This window comes from Cnephaeus nilssonii, assembly GCF_951640355.1.
Source record: "Cnephaeus nilssonii genome assembly, chromosome: 7".
Taxonomy (NCBI): Eukaryota; Metazoa; Chordata; class Mammalia; order Chiroptera; family Vespertilionidae; genus Cnephaeus; species Cnephaeus nilssonii.
The window spans coordinates 46,361,632-46,378,180 of NC_137078.1; the positions used below are offsets into that span (position 1 = coordinate 46,361,632).

Sequence of the window (16,549 nt, forward strand, 5' to 3'; positions counted from 1 at the left end):
GTTTTTAGACCAAGCACATTAAGATTAAAAAAAAAAAGAAAGAAAGTAAAGGAAATGACTACAAAATTCATGTCACAGCCATCACTGTGAGTCATTAGAAAAAGGATGGATTATTAAAATTTGACATTTGAAAGCTAGTTTTTTATAGAAAAATAATTAATTGGATCCCTACTTTATAGCATTCCCTTTTTAAGGGAATTAAAGGATGAAATGTAAATGGAAAAACAAACTTTTTGAAAACTCTATTTAGTAGAATATTTTTAGGACCATATGATGACATAAATTTCTTAGGAAGATACAACATACACATGCATACATAAAATAATTTTTGAAAAATTAGATTATTACAAAATTAAGGAATTCTTATCATACCATGAAAATGGAAAAACTTCATGGGAGATTGTATGGCCAACACATATTACAGTGACTATATATCAATAACTAAATTATTATTTAGTTATAATTTTATTATAGAAAAATGAGCATAAGACAAAAAGGTTTTCCTCAGAAGACACAAAGGTTCATATTAAGGAAAATATTCTCAATATAGTTATCAGATTTATGCAAATTAAAATTACAAAATATTTATATGCACATGATAGGCAAAAATGTAAAAACTTGAAAATATCATGATCGAAGGTATATCAAGTAATGGGGATTATCAAACACAGGTAGAGGAAATTAAAACTTGTTCCATAATTTGTGAAAACAGTTTGGCATTACTTAGTAAATTTGAAAATGAGCATACTCTATACTCCAATCAGTCCATTCTTTGGAAAATGCCATAGGGAGACACCAGGAGAGATACAGAAGTAGATATGTTTTTAAAATGTGCATGGAATTATTATACAAAACAGCAAAACATTCCAACCCAATATCCATCAACAGAAGAATGAACAAATAAATTGTGGTATATTCATACAATAAGAAAAACTTCAGTATTAAAGTGGATAAATTACAAATACTAAAATCAAGTTGGATGAATTTCACATTTCTTTCCTTTTTTGTTAAATCTTCACCCTAGGATATGTTTTTATTTTATTTTTATTTTTTGAGAGAAAAGAGAGAGAAACATTGATGTGAGATAACATGGGTCTGTTGCCTCCCATAAGCACACCCTGACCAAGGATTGAACCCACAACCTAGGTATGTGCCCTGACCTGGGTCAGACCTACCACCTTTTGATTTATAGAATGATGCTCCAATTAACTGAGCCATCCAGCCAGGACAAATTTTACATTCTTGATTTTGAATGAAAAAGTAACAGAAAATGTATACAACATGATTCCTTTCATATAAATGAAAAAACACTTAAAATTAAATTATATATTACAGATGTGCTAAAGCTACTATAAACAAAAGGAAATAATTAATATAAAATTCATCCTTATAGTTGCTCTGAGGTGAAAAGAGGATGATATTATTGGGGAAGGGCCCACAAAGGGCTTCTAAGGTACTGCTAATTTATATTTTTAAGCTTGGTGATATAGATTGATAGATCGATGATCGATAATATCTATATACTAGAGGCCCCATGCACAAAATCTGTGCACTTCGGGGGGTGTCCCTCAGCTCGGCCTGTGCCCTCTCGCAGTCTGGGAGCCCTCAGGAGATGTCCGACTGATGGCAGTTGGACATCCTTAGCGCTGCTGCGGAGGTGGGAGAGGCTCCCACCACTGCTGCTGCGCTCGCCAGCCATCATCCTGGCTTCTGGCTGAGCGGTGCTCCCCCTGTAGGAGTGCACTGGGGGCAGCTACTGCGTTGAGCATCTGCCCCCCTGGTGGTCAGTGCACGTCATAGCAACTGGTTGTTCCATCATCTGGCCAAAATTGGCTCTTTGACATCCTCCAAGGGGTCTGGGATTGCGAGAGGGCACAGGCCAGGCCGAGGGACCCCACCAGTACATGATCAGGGCCAGGGAGGGATGCGGGAGGTTGGCCAGCCAGGGAGGGACCGCAGGAGGACTCCAGAGCATGTCCAGCCCATATCGCTCAGTCCCGATCAGCCGGACCCCAACAGCAAGCTAACTACTAGCAGAGCATCTGCCCCCTGGTGGTAGCGCACATCATAGCAACTGGTTGACTGACTGACTGACCCCTGGTGGTCAGTGCACGTCATAGCAACTGGTCAACCAATCTACTGTCTGCTCCCTGGAGGTCAGTGCACGTCATAGCGAGCAGTTGAGAGACCTTAGCATATCATTAGCATATTACGCTTTGATTGGTTGAACAGCCAACTGGACGACCAGACACTTAGCATATTAGGCTTTTATTATAAAGGATATAAAGACCCAGAGACCAGAATAGCGGAACGACCAGAATTACCAGAATGACCGGTGGCTATGACACGCACTGCAGCAGCCTACCAGCCTGATCCGGGCCCCAATCGCCCCCTGGAAGCTGGCCCGGCCCCTGATTGGGGTGGGGCCAGCTGGCCAACTGCCCATGCCACCCTCCCCCCTGCTGGCCCGGCCTGATGAGCCCCCATCAGCGTGGGCTGGCCGGACCCCACCCGTGCATGCATTCGTGCACCGGGCCTCTAGTAGATAGATAATAGATAAATAGTAGTCATTCTGTTACAATTTTAAAAATTTGTACATGAATGTTTTGTGTATGGAACATTTTAGACAAACAAAATGCATATTAACCATATATCCATTACCTCAATGCCTGTTCAGCACGCTGGATTTGAAGCCAGACAAATTGGGTTGCATTTTTCATTCTACCACTCACTACTTCTGTGTTTTGTGGTATGTTTATTCACTCTCAAGGCTGGCTATCTTTATCTGTGAAATAGAATAGTAATAGCAGTATCAACTTCAATGAAATGTAAAGTTTAAATAAGATAGTACATGGGAAGTATTCGGGACAATGCCTACCACACAGTAGTCATGACGACACACTCACTACCATCATGGAATCACCACACTACATGGGAAAAATAAAAATGTATAGACTTGGGTTAAAGTTAGACATACCCAGGACCTAAAAATGTACCAGCTGTATGACCTCAAATAATTTCTAGTTTTCATATTCTTCACCTTTAAGATGGAGGTGAGAGTACTTAGCTCATTTGGTAAAATGCAGACTAAATGAAACAATTTATATAAAACTAGAGGCCCGGTGCAGGAATTCCTGCACAGGTAGGGGGGGGCAATAGGGGGCGGGGCCGGCCGGGGGGGCCGCCCCCTGGTCAAACTCCCAGTTGAGGCGAAAATTTGCATATTAGTCTTTTATTATATAGGATTCCCAGCAGAGGGCATGATACACAGTAGGTGTTCAGTGAGACATAATTCCTATTTTAAGCAGTAAATTTCTGCTGCCAGTCAAGTATCTTACTAGTGCATTGCAGTGGCTTTGTAGTATGTCAGTTTAGCTAGGCTGACCTTCATTTTCCAAAAATCCCCTTCACGTTTTGGCTAAGGGAGACAGCAAGAGAGAATCATGTGAGAGACCTCGAGGGTGGGGGTGAAGCAGCAGCCATTTTTATGGCACATAAAAAGTGTGCTAATAAGCTGGCTCACCTCAGTGTGCAGCAGAGATGAGGCCTCCATCTGATCCACCTCCCCCTGGATGTTCCTATAGCTTTTCTGACTTCTGGACCAGGTACATGTTTTTAGCTCCATAGTGAAGGGTCCCAGCTTCTGCAGGACACCCATACCCTCCAGGTCAAAGGCAATAAGACTGACAGGAGTTTTAACCCTCCCAAAGCCACCTTATGTTTGTGGGCTCTCACTTGGTCTTGGTTTTCCCCATTTGTCATTTACCTTCTCTTTCCCTCTGCCTGCCTGTAGAGTTTAGGCTTCAGGGCACTGAATGCAAAGACAACAGTCTTACTGAGACTGCTTAGCCAGCTCCCACAGTTGTATAACATATAAACCTTGTTACAAATCCATGTGTGTGTGACACACACATAAATATATACATATATACACAATAACTTATATAACTAAGATACATAATGTATATGATATATTAATATAATATATCATAACATAATGTATATATTAGTATCAATTATATTATATATCTTTGCACTTCAGCTTTCTGGTATACTTCTGACATAGTACATTATTAAAGGTGCTTGTTATTTTTTTCAGTAGGGAGAATGAATTGACTCTGATCCAACCTTAAATGTATCTCACAAACATTTATTTTATTTTATTTTATTTTATTTTATTTTATTTTATTTTATTTATTTTTATTGTTTTCAGAGAGGAAGGGTGGGGGAGAGAGAGATATAGAAACATCAATGATGAGAGAGAATCATTGATCAGCTCCACATCCTCTACTGGGGATTGAGCCCGCAACTAGGGCATGTGCCCTTGACCAGAATCAAACCCAGGACCCTTTAGTCATAGGCCAATGCTCTATCCACTGAACCAAACTGGCTAGGGCTTATTTTATTTTTTACATGCCTGGTGATGTTTGGACTATTCTTTGGTTATGAAAAACTGCCCCATCCCAGATGGCAATGACACATGCCCGAACTCATTAGCACATAGCACATTATTTTCACAATTTGTGAGTAATTTATTTTACTTACTTGGTAACTATTCTATATTCTAGATTAAAAAGACAAAACTCAGTCCACATTAGTAAGAAACTATAGAGAAGATCATATGGAAATTCTGAGTAAAGATGTAGTTCAGATGCAATAGAACAAGTACCATTCTATCACCTTTATGATGATACTAGAGGCCTGGTGCATGGATTCGTGCACAGCTGGGGTCCTCAGCCTGACCTGAGCCCTCTCACAATCTAGGACCCATTGCGGGGATGTAGCAGTGCCAAAGCGGCAGGCGACTAGGGAGGAGCCCCAGCCGGAGCCCGGCCCAGCTCCGCTGCCACTCATCCTGGCCCTGCTGTGCCTGCCACCATTGCCCAGAGGTGGGAGAGCCTCCTGCCACTGCAGCTGCACTCGCCAGCTCTGAGCCTGGCTTCTGGCTGAGTGGTGCTCCCACTGTGAGAGCTCACTGACCACCCGGGGGAAGCTCCTGCATTGAGTGTCTGCCCCCTGGTGGTCAGTGCATGTCATAGCGACCAGTCGACCAGTCATTCCAGTCATCTGGTCATAATGGTTGCTTAGATTTTTATATAGATAGATTTGATTGAAGATTTAAGGTATGAAAGGTTCATATTGTTAAAACTGTTTTCAGCCCACAAGTGTTCAGGAATACCATCTTCAAACACCCCTTTTACATTGGAAAGTATTATTTGGGACATATTCAAAAACTGAACAGGTTTTTCACTATAGTCACCAGCATTTTCCTTTCTCATTTATGTCCCTTGAGCTCATCTTCAACCATTTTCCCTGGGAGTATCAGGAATGGGAAGATGGAAGCTTTGGAAATTCCATCTGTCTTTTATCCAGAAGACAGGAACTGTGTCTCAAAGCTGACTTCCTCTTGTATGTTCACCACAAATGAAATCTGGAAAATCTAGAGACATGATATGAGTCTCATATGAGTTAAGAAATCAATTGCATTGCCATGTGTGTTATTTATTATGAAATCTGGGCCATGGGCAGAGTCATAAAACTAATTTAATCCCACCTCTTCATATTACAGGCAAGGAAACTATGGCTTAAAGAGATTACTGACCATCTTGCCAAAGCCACTTAACTATTTTGTGGCAAGTTTCTAAGGAAAATGTCCTTCTTGTACAAACAGGATGTTCATTGAGGTTTGTTTTTGTCTTCTCCCCTAGAGGCACAAGCAATTCTGGTAGATTTCAGATTTCTTAAAAGAATATAATCAACTAAGGTAACTCTGTGCTATACATTCATTACCTTTTGGTAATATTGATCTTGAAGTTTCTTGGCATTCCAAAAGCATCCAAAATAGAGAGGAAAGGGCTGGGGTGTTGAAATAACATTGTTCTTGCTTGCTTTAAAATTCCTACACTCCTGCGGGTGATTTCTGCCATGGTTGTGGTGGCGAACATGTGAAAACTGGCAGGAAATCTATTTTACCTTTGTCTGCTTCTCCGTGTTCCAGAAAATTTCTCTCTTGATGGTTGTAGATTTAATAATATCAATAAGTATTTTTATATTCTCTGGGAATTTTACTGTTGTTGTTTTTATAATTTAAGTCAAACTATGTTTACTATTTATGAATATTTCTTAACCTTTGTAGATTGTGAACCCATTTGGGGAGGTGCTAATGAGGTCACAGATATAAGTGCCATTCCCTTCTGGGATGGGGCAAGTTTTCACAGCCAAAGAATGAATTCAAAATATCACCAAGTCATATAAAAATAAATATCTCTGAGATACACTTAAAGATACATAAGAGTCAATTCATACTTTCTAGTGAAAGAAAATAAGTGCCCTTCATTTTCATGCCTCACCACAAATTTCCTAAATATTTCCCTCCCCTCATTGGCTACATGTGACTCACAGAGTCACACACACACACACACACACACACACACACACACACACACACTCATTTGTTATCTAACAATATTGTCATGAGAAATAATTGAGTGCCAGAGAATGTTGGTAATAATGATTAAGAGCATGAACTTTGAAGCTGAATAGAAGAGAGTTCAAGTCTTGGTGGATAAATATACAAGCTGTGTACCTACATGAACATCATTTAAGCTAAGCATCAGTTTCTTTATGTTCAGATGGGAGTAATAATAATACATCAGAGATTCAGTGAGTTAAATGAGCTAGTACATATAATGCACATAGCACAATGCCTATGCATTCTAGTTAATACATATCTGTTTCATTTCTTGTTTTGAAAAATAAGTAATATCTAGTCCAAATTTCAAAACAACTTTATCCTTGGTACCTCTTCTTGGATTATTTCTACTCTTTTTGCAAACTGACACAGATTAATTTGTAAGTTTGTCTCAGAGGTAATTCTGAGATTTTCAAAGAACGTTTTAAAAAATTAAGACCCTCTTTGGCTGGATGTCTTGATGTATTGCCTATGTGACCTCTTTATTTATGAAATGAAGGCATGAGAGTAAATTATCTCGAATTCCCTTAATGGAGTAAAATTATCTTTTTCTGTTATTTTATGACTATTTCCATATTTGGTTCAGTCCCATTAGTTCACCTTTCCTTTGGTAAAGGAAAAGAGCAGTCTAGGATAAAGGAGAGGCATTTTATTGACAAGAGAAAGGGGAAAGGGGGCCAGTATAGAGAAAAAATTCAGGTGGAACTATGGTCTAAGAGGCTAAATTTAGGATAGACCTAATTAGAGTGGCTGGCTGTTTTGTTATGTAAGATTTAGAAGCCTAGATAGATACAGGAAAACTTTGGAAGTTTACAGGGCTGAGGATCTCTGTGGTGTGACTAGCAAAGAGTTGGTGTGGTAAGAAATTTGGTGAGCTCATTACTCCAAATTTCTCACCATACCAACACTCATATTAGCACAGAAGATTGACAACTGGATCTGGGTTCAGGAGCACATTCATCTCAATAGAAATTTTTATGTTTCAGGGATTTATGTGGCTTGGATTCTAGCTAATTCTGCATATCATGACAACATGGGTGCTCAACTGGAGGAAGCTATTAGAATCAGTTTTCAATTGTTGCATAATATACTGTGCTAAGAACCCATGTGAAACCACTGCAGATGCACTGCCCTGCGGCTTCTCTCCCTATTTCAAAATATGATATTATTTTAACATTGAGGTGTGTGTGAATGTGTGTGTATGCACGTGTGCATGTATGTGTATGTGTGTGAATGTGTGTGTGTGCATGTATGTGTATGTGTGTGCATGTGTAGCTTTCTTTTTCAGTTTCCTGGGGCTGCAGTAACAAAGCACCACAGATTGGGTGGCTTAAACAATAAAAATAATTGTCTCACAGTGATGGAGGCTAGCCATCCTAGGTTAAGGTATAGTCAGGGTTGGTTCTTTCTGTTGACTATAAAGGAGAGTCTTTTCCATGACTCCCCTAGCTGTGGGTAGTTTTCTGAAAATGTTTGGTGTTCTTTGGAATAAGATCCATTTACTTTGATCTCTGTTTTTATGTTCTCGTGGCATTCTGTGTTCATTTCTGTATCCAAATTTATGTGTTTTTTTTTACATGGAAAGCAATCATATTGGGCTAGGGGCCCACCACATTTCAGTATAACCTCATCTTAACCAATCATGTACTTATATAATTATATTTAGAAATAAGGTCTCATTTTGAGAACTGAAGGTTAGGACTTCAACACATGAATTTTGAGGGAACACAATTCTACACGTAACACTGAAGAGTCTGAGAGAAGGAATCCACGTGTGAAGACAACCTGCTCTGGAATATAAAGTTTCCCAGGTAGTTTAAAGTTTTATGCAATCTCTCTCCAATTAACCTTTGCGAACGGATTTCCATTATCCCCTTTCCATGTAAAATACACTAAGCAAACAGAACCATACATTATATGTGCTGAACCAGTTTAGCTCTGACCACTTTGACACTCAAACTTCTCCCTCTGCCCACTCAGGTTCTTGCCTTTAGAGACCAAACAAAGACCACCTCTTCTAGGAAGCCCTCTGTTACCCCAACCCCAACCCCTACTGGCACCAACCATTTCCCTCATCAATGACCTTTACTGAGTCTTCCTATTTAGTGCCCAAGCTACTTATACAACTGATTTTTGTTTCAGTTTAGACTGTTAGTTCCATAAGGACAGATTTTATGTCTAATTTAGCTTTAATTTCCTGCAGTGCCTGTCCTATTACATATATATAAAGTTGTTACTCACTAAATATTGAGTAAATTTTAAAAAGCAAGCTATTTCGGATGTTCCTGCACAGTTTCTTCTTACTTCAACATCTTCCCCTCCTCTCTGTGGCCCAGACAGGGACTTTCTGCACCAGATGATCTGAGCTATAAAGTGGTTAAGCAAAAACAACCCAAGCCTCTTTCTTTAGAAGTATGTTTAATGTCGTTACATAGGAAATGACGAGGGACCCCTCCGTGGGAGATCTGTTTTTAGTTGTCTCCAACAAGGACGTGTTCTTCCACTCTGGAGATCAGCTCACTTCTTCCTTTCGCCGCAGTGTGGGAGAAAGAACACAGACACAGAGAAGGCAGGAGAGGAAGAGTTGCAGGGCCAGATTAGACCCAAGAACCAGCTTCTTGGTCAACAAGTAAAGCAAGCAGCTGGCATTTTTCTGAGCACTTTGGAAAGGAGTAAGACTTCCCTACTGATTGAATTTAAAATTTACTTTGAGCACTTGCAAAGACTAAGTACACCCAACCAGATTGCACATAGTTAATGAGGTCAGGAAAAGCAGAGAAAACAATGAGCCTAGCAACTGAAGAGAAGTCAGATCAGAGGAGTTAGCAGCACTGATTAGCAGGCATCACTAGAAGCTCAGGGAAGAGAAAATGAAAGTCAACATCAGAACTTCACAGCATATAGTTTAAAACTATTGCATATATTGATGTATAAATAATACATACATTAAAATCTATTATTCTCATTAATAAAACACACTCACTCTTTAGAATTGTATTAAGTCCAGAGATATGGGATCCTGGGCTATAAGAACAGGACAGAGAGAAAATTATAGAAGTATGATAATTAAACTTTCAATTGCCCAGAAAGAACAAACTAAGGGAGTAGCACTTTAGAAAATGTTGTCAAATGAGTGCTGTTCTGAATTTTACCCTGGCTGATGTGGCTCAGTTGGTTGGAACTTTCTCCTGTACACTGAAAGGTTGCAGGTTTGATTTTAGGTCAGGAAACATACCTAGATAGCTGGTTTGGTCCCTACCCTCCCCCGCCTCCCCACTGCCCATGAGAGGCAGCCATCGATGTTTCTCCCTCAGATCAATGTTCTATCTATCATCTATCTATTTATCCATCCATCCATCTATCTCCCTCTCTCTAAAATCAATAAACATATCTTAGGCTGAGGAATAAATAAGGAGTTCTGAACTTGGCCTAAGAATATACACTTCATCCTTGCTTAGCGGAATTTTTCACCATGGTGGATATCTGTAAGGAACACCAAAACTACCAAAGGATGATAAGCTTTTGAACTTATAAAATCACTCAACTTCTCTCTCTCTCTCTCTCTCTCTCTCTCTCTCTCTCTCTCTCTCTCTCTCTCTTTCATAAGAAAAGAGTAATTAGCAATAATCCTAGAATGGCAACTTCAGACCACAACCCATAGGTATTTCAGTTGCTTTTAACTTCTCAGTGAATAGACACAAATTCTCTGAAACTGTTGGTGGTGAGAACAGCACCAGAATGTTACCAGGGATTGGACCTCAGATCAACAACCTCAGTATGTGAGTTTTGGCTAAGAAAGAATTCAGAGCCAAGATTCAAATACAAGCAAACGTTTTCTTAGCAAGTCAAAGAGGTAGAAGAAGTGAGCCAGCCCATAAAAGAACTGAGCCACCTGAGTTTCATGGACTCAGGGGACAAATTACAGAGACAAAAGAAGGCCCCTTGTAGCTTAGGAGAAAGAGAGGTAAGGAAAATAGGCCTGGGGGAAGGAGGTGAGGAAAGGCGAGGACATGCCCATAGAGAGTGCTGCACTGGGTCCTGCATCTTGAGGGTATTAATCTGGAGGTCTGAGAGGAGGGTCCCAAAAAAATATTCATCACTTCCCAGGCATGCTTTTTTATGGTGCTGGTCTCTATGGATTGGTCTGCTCCAGGGCAGGGGGTCATTAGTCAACACAGCTGGTCCTAATGTCAGCCATGGTGTCTCTTGTCTGGTTTTGCTGCTTTTCTGGGCTTGGAGCTGAAACACAACTGAGAACCAGATGTTGTTTCTGGTTTCACCAAAACTCTCTCTGTGGTCAGCAGACCCTAGGCTTTGTTCTTAAGACTACTTACTGTGGGCCAGGACCTCATAGTCCTGATGGCTTCACACTTAAGGGAGTGGTCATGCAAGGACTTGTATGGGAGTCATATGAGGCTATGCTCTGGCCTTTGTTCCTTCTCCAGGGCGGCTTACCACATGACTAGTGACATGATAGGAGAGAAAAGATCAGGGGAGGGTCTGGACCGCATGACTAACAATATGAAAGGCCAGGGGGTCTAAACCACATGGCCAGCAACATGCTAGAGGAAGAAAGGTTACCCTGGGGGCAAGGTCCTTGCTCTCCCAGTTCTGCCCTTTGCAAGGCAGCTGGTGACCTTCTGTACCTGGCCCATTGTCCTTGCTCTGCGCAAGTCTGACTGCCTACCACAAAACCAACTTGCCAACTCTTCTTCCCACTGGTTCTGTACTGCCTGTCTGTGGAATCTATTAGCTCTGTAGAGCACAACCTTTCACATATTAACATTAACCACGTATCATTTCTTTCTGCCAAGTGCTAACTCACTGACTGGAAAATGTAATGAAACACTCACCCTGACACTGCTACCTGCCTTTTGTCACTTTGAGCCGATAATGCAACATAAACTCCTTTTACCACCTCTCTGGATTCCTGTGCTTTAGCAGCTACTGCTGGGAACTTGCTGTGAGTGTAAATAGTTTTAGAAGGCTGGCTGCCCTGCTGTGAACTTTCAATAACTGGAACTGAGACAAGAGCCTGGCATAGTCCTCCAATGCAAATGCTAAGAAATTCCCTTTATATTCACACATTCAGAGTCCCGTTGATAAATAACACGGGGGCTCAAGCAAACCTTATCCAAAATAATCTTCAGAATAACAAAGGAAGGCTACAGAGTCATTTCATAAATATGAAAGACCACTAGGATTCCTTTTCAGTATTCTATGGAAGAGATTTATTAGCACGTCCTGTCTTTATGGTAAATGATGCATAAATAATGGTAAAGGTATATAAGGAGAATATATGAAAGCTCACATATAGAGCATTAATTGGGTGAAAGCCAGCGTTTCTAGGGATGAATGGTTCTGCTCACTGGTTTTGAGTCTATTCTCCTATGATGGATGCAAAACTGCATGGTTGTAGAATGCTAGCTGTTTAAAAAAGAAAGAAAGAGGCTCGTGCTCTAACAAACAGATTTGCTGGTTTTTTATATGCAGAGGGATATCCTTTTTCTACTTCAAGGGAAGGAGTACTCAGTCAAAGCCCCCTCTGCTTTTGCCTATGAAAACTGAACTCTTTCACGTCCAAAGGGACTACTACCTTCCCCAGTTCCCACGGCCTTTGTATTATTATTATTATTATTATTATTATTAATTAATTAATTAATTTTTGGTGGGAGGAAGACTCCTTTTCTTTTATTTATTTTTATTTTTAGATTTATCTTTATCGTTGAAAGTATTACAGATATCCTTCCCTCCCCCCCCCCCCCACTCCATTGACCCTCTCCACTCCACTCCAGCACCCCTGCCCCAGCAGGCCTTCAGCACACTATTGTCTGTGCCCATGGGTTATGCATATAAGTTCTTTGGTTAATCTCTTCTCACTACCCCCCTTCCCCTTCCCTCTGAGATTCTATAGAGGAAATGACAATTTCAAAGAATTATATAAATATTTATAAAAATAATAATATTGTGATGAAACTAAATATATCAACCAAGCATCGACAGGTCTCCTAATTTTCTGTACTATGCTTATATACGGCTTCCAATGGGTTGAATAAAATATTCAGAAAAAAAGACCCTGTAGATGATCTGCTCACTGGAGGAAATCTCTCCTGTAGCTGACAAGGAGCTGTGACATTACAAAGCAGGGGGAGGAGTGGCTTTCAACCAGCTGAACTTGTGCAGGGCTGGCCCATGCTGAAAAGTCATTTGTGTGTTTGTCTTTCTTCCCCCCTGCTGTATCTTTTTCCCTTTGTCTTCTCATTACTTCCATAAAGTACAATTTTGTTTTCTGTTTGCAATTTCCTGCTGCAGTGATTTCAAAGTTTCCGAGTAATCACTGCAAAGGTGATACAAAGATTATATATATATATATATATAAAGATTATATATCCACATAATTCAATCTCACAAAAATCTCTCCTCTTACCAGTGAAAAAGTTGTGCTGGCCATGGCCATGATAAAGCTTTACTCTGGGCCACCTTGCTAGTATGGTCCAGGTATAAGGCAATTTGCATTTTTTAAAACTTCAATAATTGTTCTAAATTGCTTTCCATATGGTACAGTGCCAAGGAAAAATCAACATGTTACTGCCCTTGTGACCTGAGAGAGAAAACGCTTCTATTTTATTAAATGTAAGACAAAATTGAATGTAGTTTTCAATAATAACTCTCAAAGCTGATATTGAGTCCCTGAACAGATAAGACCATGATAAGGTCAAGAAAGAGGATATTTAAACATCTGTAGGCTTTTTTCTTACTTCTTTTTTCTTTTTAAACTTAAGCTTTTAAATCTGGAAAGTTCATATCCAGTGCCTTGATCAGAGATGATAAATGAACTACTGAATTGGAAGAAGATGCTGCTATTATTTTAACCAGTAAACTAACTCAGGGTTAATCTGGGTGTTATTTAACCTATTGAAAGTGTTTTGAGTGAACATATGGTTTCTATTGTGAAATCAAGGCACAGTTTTAACTACGAATATAGATAATTACCCTTTGGACTTTAAACATTTATATGTGTCACGTTGTGTCAGAGCATTTTTCATGGTCAATAGGTTGAAAGGTTATAAAGTTGAAAATGAAAATCAGTACTTTTGAGTAAAACTATAGAGTCTGCACAAATAAAGCAATTCACTACTGCTCTCTCTTGGAAAGAGCTAGTCATAACACTCAGGAAACAATTACTGTACCAACAATAGCATAGACAGTAACTGCAAAACATGATCTCCCTTAAAAACCTAATCTTTACATTTAGAAATTCAATCTGTAACTACATATTTATGAAAGTCTCAATGATTGTTTCATTAACTGAATTATAGATGACTGATATTTTTTTCTTAGTGTAATGGAAAGAAAAGAAGAACACAAAAATTATTTTATAACTTCACATAAAATGAGCCTACTGCTCTGATTTGAATACTTAATAAAAATGTAACTTCTGAACAGATATTAAACTTTTATAGCAGGGTACAAATTTTGTAAACTGCTCAACATGATCTTAATAATTTAGGCCTAAGAAAACAACTCCTTGGCATAGAATCAAGTAACATTGCAAATACCTAGAGGCCTTCTGTGTGGATGGATGCCATAGAGTTGCAAAAAATAGTACCCACTTTGAAATGGTAACAGTAAATTATCAAACTCATAGGAAAGGGAGAAAGATAAATATTGATATGCTTTTAAAATATATCAATTTTTAAATTAATGTGACTAAATATTAAATATTTTTATCAATACTACTAAATTGGCAGAATCCTATATAATAAAGAGCTAATATGCTAATTAGACCAAACAGCCGAACGACCATCCGGATGATATTCCGGACAACCATCCGGATGACTTTTGGATGAAGCTGGGGCTGTGAGGAGCTGCAAGGGCCCGCCGGGGCTGCAAGGGGCTGCGAGGGCTGAGCCCCTTGCACAAATTTCGTGCATTAAGCCTCTAGTGTAGCTATAAACCTAAAACTTATTTTCAAAGTAGTGTTTTCCAACCAGTGCGACATTCTAAGTGACAGCACCCATTTTACTCTGGCTGGTCATAATGGTCCGGTCTGAATAGTGGGTGACTTATTAGCAACAAGAAAAGGCTGAGGCAGCTGCTCCTTCTCCCCGTTTACCTATCAAATGACACCTGTCTTGGGACAAAGTGTCTTGAGAGGCTTTGGTTTTATTAGAAAGGGAAGGCACATTGTGACATGAGCTCTGTTTCTCAAATTGTTTGGAACCACGGATATCAGATGCCTTTGTGTTTTTAAGTTCTCATAGCCAGTATTTAATGATGCTGTTCAGTGCTAGATGCTAAAAGAAAAACCCAACTCATGACAAAGGACTTTGAAAAATAAACATTTATGACAATATATACAAGATTTTCACTGTGCTAGCCTGACAAGCAATTCAGGGACAAACCTGTGGGCCTTCATTGTCTAACAATGAACACCACGTAAGCCTCTAAGAGTTGATTTGTTTACAGCCAGTAATACCTATATGTTAATTCCATCTTTAAAATGAAATTGCAGGGTTTCTACATTTGTTACCATTGTTTCCTTTTTATTTCCTTTCCCCCAGGGCTAAGACCATTCTTCCTCTTTGAAAACCATGACTCTGGTCAGACAATTACACACCAAAAGGTAAATGCTGCAACTAAATTCAAAAAGACTGTGATAGTCTTTGAATAATTACCACACTAATTCTTTAAATCCATCCACAGTGACAAAAGCATGCAAAAATTATACGTTTGCATATAATTCAGGTCACCATTAAATTGGCCTTAAGAGATAGAAGTGACAGAGATGGGAGTGGGGCCAGAGGCTAGAATCAAATCCTCAAATAAAATGTCACTAGTTGGTGGGTGCATAAAACACCAGTTTATATGGAACCAATAATTTTCAAAGGTATATTCACTGTTCTCCCAGCCAGAATTGTTTGCTGCACCGCCCCCCACTTTTCACACATACACACACACACAACACACACAAAACACACATACAACACACACACAAGCACACACACTTTTTAAATTGCCTATTTATTAGCCACCCCACAGCCAGACACAGACTGAAAGATAACATATTTTGAGACACTGACTTTAACAAAAGCTTCATAATTAACAATTTGAAAGCCACTGATTCACTATACATATATTAAAGAGAAAAGTACATGTCATACTACTAACATGAAATTGAACTATTTTATGCTACATTTTTTGGTGATTTTGAAAATAAAATATATTTAAATAGAAAAAAAGAAATACTTTTAGATGCTTGTATAAGTCATAGAATGTCAGATTAGTTATAACTACAATATAGTATATGTTATTTGATATAATTTTAGAATTTGCATTCTTTATCATATATATAAATATTATTTTCCCCAATATAACATAATATCACTGCCTGCCCTAAAAACTCAATATTTTACAAGTGGAACTATTTAAGAGGATAGAGGATACACCTAAGATTTATATTGTTGTCTATGATAATATGTATAAGGAATTCTATGTAAAATAACAAATAATTTTTACACTACTTTCTCTTTAACATTCTTCATGTGTTTATAGAAATGACGTTTATGTTAAGTTCCCAAAGTGCCTATCTTCATTTTTTCTTATATTCATGAAATATTTAAAGCATTTTACCCTAATATTTCTCAATTTGAACTCTGAAAAGAGCAAGGAGGATTAAAAAAACATAAAGGGTTTAGCTCAGGCAGAAAAAAAAATATTCTCTACTATAAAGGTAAACTGTTTGAGTTATTACAAGAAACTTGATTTTTGTATTTCCCCTTTCATTTATTATTTTTAATTATTTATTAGGTCCTGATAATTAAATGACTAGCAGACACTTGGTCATATCCAAAATTTCCAGGAGACATCTGGTCCATGTCAACCCATCTACCAAACCTCATGTGCTACTAAGCCAAGCTACTGAGGCCCAAGTGATACTATAGGTAATACAACCACAACAAAATGTTTGAACCAATTAGACAGTGATGGTATTTTTAATGTATTAGTCTTGTAAACCAAAATGTTTCGGGAATTTGAACCCAGGGATGTTTTCTAAGTGTTAATGTTTTCAACAGG

General features: G+C 38.8%; 1 long non-coding RNA gene across 2 annotated transcripts in view; it reads right to left on the reverse strand.

Annotated features, from left to right (window-relative positions):
- LOC307103595 overlaps positions 1–16,549 on the reverse strand; it is an 84,091-nt gene that overhangs the window by 42,638 nt on the left and 24,904 nt on the right. For both annotated transcript variants that reach the window (XR_013813821.1, XR_013813822.1), the window contains exon 2: positions 2,662–2,785. This is a non-coding gene — a long non-coding RNA (uncharacterized lncRNA). The remainder of the gene's footprint in view (positions 1–2,661; positions 2,786–16,549) is intronic.